The 3,438-nt window shown below is 41.7% G+C and overlaps 1 non-coding gene across 1 annotated transcript; it reads left to right on the top strand.

The window, feature by feature from the left end:
- The first annotated feature begins 245 nt into the window (after positions 1-245).
- On the top strand, positions 246-351 carry LOC131163209 (small nucleolar RNA R71). Its single transcript, XR_009138985.1, has one exon. It is a non-coding gene; the product is annotated as a small nucleolar RNA R71 (small nucleolar RNA).
- Positions 352-3,438: the final 3,087 nt, after the last annotated feature.

Here is a 3,438-nt window from a genome sequence, read left to right as displayed (position 1 = left end):
TGCTTCGTTGTGCATGCTCAGCTAAATTATTTGTGTAGTTTAATTTTCGTTGTATATTTATATTCATTTACTTATCTGAACTAGACTGACCGTAGGCTTGTGTAATACTGCTGTTAGTGGATTGACTTAGGGGATAAAATTTTTAAATACCAATTCACCCCACTTTTAGGATTGCACCAAAGCTAACAGACATATCTCTCTCAGCTAACCCTTTATAAAATGTTTGAACTAATTGCCACTTGGGGACCTGATGGTGTGGGCATTTATGAAGTAGGTCCTTGAAGCGCTCATAGGTCTCAAAAAAAAGTCCCACATCTGTTTGTGTGAAACTTGTGATTGCCCTTCGCAACTGGTTAGTCTTCCTATTAGGAAGTACTTTTTCAAGAATTTATGCTGCATGGTGGCCCAGTTAATAATTGATTCACTCCAAGGACGTCAGCCAATATTTGGCCTTATCCTTCAAAGAGAACGAAAAAAAACTAAGACGAATGGCATCATCACTACAATTAGGTATACGAATGGTGGAGCAAATCTCCAAGAACTCATCCAGATGTTGATAAAGATTTTCAGTGGGGTTCCCATGAAAGTTCGGCAACATCGAGACGATTGAAGTCTTGATCACGAATTGCACTGCCTTAACATCTAAGAACAGGATGCAGCACAGAGATGTTCATGCATGAGGCACAAAGTAGTCCCTAAGCAGCTGAAGTGGTTGCTCTCCCACCACAAGTAGGCGGGGAGCTTGGGGTTCCGGGAATTGATCGGCAAGAACAAGTGGGTTTCGTTCGACCATAACTTTTAGCTCAGACCACGTAGCAATCTCTAGATTGGAGGCAAGTTCCTGATGAACCTAAGGGATCTATCATTCTTAGGATCTATAGGAACTATCTCGAGGTCTCGAGAGCGCAAATCAAACATACACAATTAAAGCACCCAAAATCAAGACTTCAAAGATAACAAACAAAAAAAATGAAACCAAGTAAAGAAAGATGAAAATAAAAGGAGAGCAAATAAAAAACACAAGGCAACAATACTGTAAAGTTTAAGTTGGCTTATAGCCATAGCCAAGTCCCCGACAACGATGCCAAATTTTGGTAGGCTTGCCAAGGCTTGGGTCCTTAACTACCAAAATTAAAATTTATACTACCAAACAATCCCAAGTTCAGTAAAAAGTGGGGAAGTCAGGTGTCGATCCTCTGGGACATGAAGTGCACTTATTAAGCTACTACCAAATTAGTTTACTATAGCCTTGTATAAAAGAGAAGTTGTCACACCCCGAACCACGAAATGGGACCCAGGGGTGAAAATGTAACCTAACCTATCCCTGTATCATACAAATGATCCATAGATACAGTACAAAGGATGAGGGTCCGACCCTGTGGGGTTCCCAGGCACCCTAAACACATCCAAACACAATCATATACGCAGCGGAAAAGGTCATTCTATATATACATATGTAGTACCATACCAGAGTCTATACAAGAGCAGACACGGCTCTATCAAAACATAGAAACGGGTGCCTGAATACATCGCAAAATGGCAACCCAACAAAATACAATCCTAGCACTTACCCTGCACTAAACACAGTACACCGGCCACTACACTTCCTACACCAGGACGCTAGTTCTTGTTACTTGAAGAACCTATAAAAATGTACGTACAGCAGGGGTGAGACACCTCTCAGTAAGGAAGAACACAGGTTATATCGGTGTGTGGCATTTGTGTGTTATCATGATGCAACATACACGCAATTAAATGTAATCCAGTATTAGTTTACACAGTGCATACACGAACACATACACATGATCAGTAATCGTGGTGTCGTCACACCCTTTGGCTTGAAGCTAGTCCGCAACAATCCGGCGTTGGCCCGTAGCTAACCCGCAAAGCACGGCGGCACCGACACATGGCTAGTCCCCGACTCCCATGGCATCGTACCGGTGCTAACTGGTGGATCCATACCCTTCAGTCTGATCTGCCGATATAGGCTCACGCCCTCGAATATAGAGCCAGACACTCTTGCCTACGTAGCAGGCAATAAACATACGCCCTCAGATATAGAGTCAGATACTCTCAATACGTGGAATAATTCAGAACCCAGTTCCTACTAGCATTTCAATAGTCACACATACATGCATGATCATATAACCAAACAAACCACACTCATTTGGTAATCTAAATCATGGTTTTCCAAACAAATACAGTCTAAACAAGTCAAGGCACAACCATCCTAATAACACAGTATAAATCAACATATACATAGGTTTTCATCAAAACCAGGGATGCAGCCCATCGCCTCCTTTTTCCTAAAACTGTAATAATGAAAAACCCATAGTTTTGCCCATTAGATCCCCCCAAATGAGTAGCCAAAACACACACAGGACCGTGAACCATAGTTTCACCAAGTCTGATTTCAAAAATAACCAATGTAAACACATTTCCCCTTACCTTTTCCCCGAATAACAAATCCTGAACTCCAAGGCCCCTAAACAGCGAACCGAGTTCCAAAAGCTACAAATCACAGTACAAAATATACTTACAAGACCATTCTCTACAAAACTACTGGATCAAAAATGGAAAACGATCCTTACCTTGATTTTACACCGAAAATCCGAAAACTCGAAAATGGGATTCTAATCCATAGAACTTGTAAAGAATCCTTCCACGATCCTTGTGGTAACTTCCGATTCACGATTCTAGCAACGATCGACAAAGAAATCTAGAGAGAGAGAGAGAGAGAGAGAGAGAGATATTTGAAGTTTCTTAATGAAGAAGCAATGGAATTTGATATTTATAGCCCTTTGACCCAGCCCAACTCGTCGACGAAATGGTGTTCTCCTCGACGAATCTTCCACTGCCTTCATCAACGAATCGATGGTCTCGTCAACGAATCTAGGATCTCTGGTTTTTTTGAGACTCCTCGGCTTCTTCTTGTCGACAAGTCTCTGAATTTTGTCGACGAAAAGAACAAAGGCTTCGTCGACGAAATATGCCAAATTCCCAATTTGCCCCTCTCTTATTTATTTAAACCTAGTTATCACGGTTCGGGTTCTTACAATCTCCCCTCTTTACAAAAAATTCGTCCTTGAAATTTGCCATCTTTCATTCACAAACTCATTCATACAATCGAATACATAGAAACAACACTAGAGAAAATTGGCGACCACAACAGCGTAGCCCCATCATACACATACATATACATACCCTCACTTATGGCGGAGGAATACCGTGGTTACATATACAACGGTCTCAGGAGTTCACAATACACACACTCCCGACGACTAACCACCTATCCCAACCCATAGTAGGATCATGTACAAGTGCTTAAAACAACTGTGGGTACTTCCAGCGTATTTTTGTTTCCAGTTCCCAAGAGCTTCCTCAACCTTGTGGTTTCGCCACAATACCTTCACTAACGGTATCTGTTTGGTACGAAAC

The sequence above is a fragment of the Malania oleifera genome, chromosome 8, assembly GCF_029873635.1.
Source record: "Malania oleifera isolate guangnan ecotype guangnan chromosome 8, ASM2987363v1, whole genome shotgun sequence".
Taxonomy (NCBI): domain Eukaryota; kingdom Viridiplantae; phylum Streptophyta; class Magnoliopsida; order Santalales; family Ximeniaceae; genus Malania; species Malania oleifera.
This window is presented reverse-complemented; position numbering and strand designations above follow the sequence as displayed.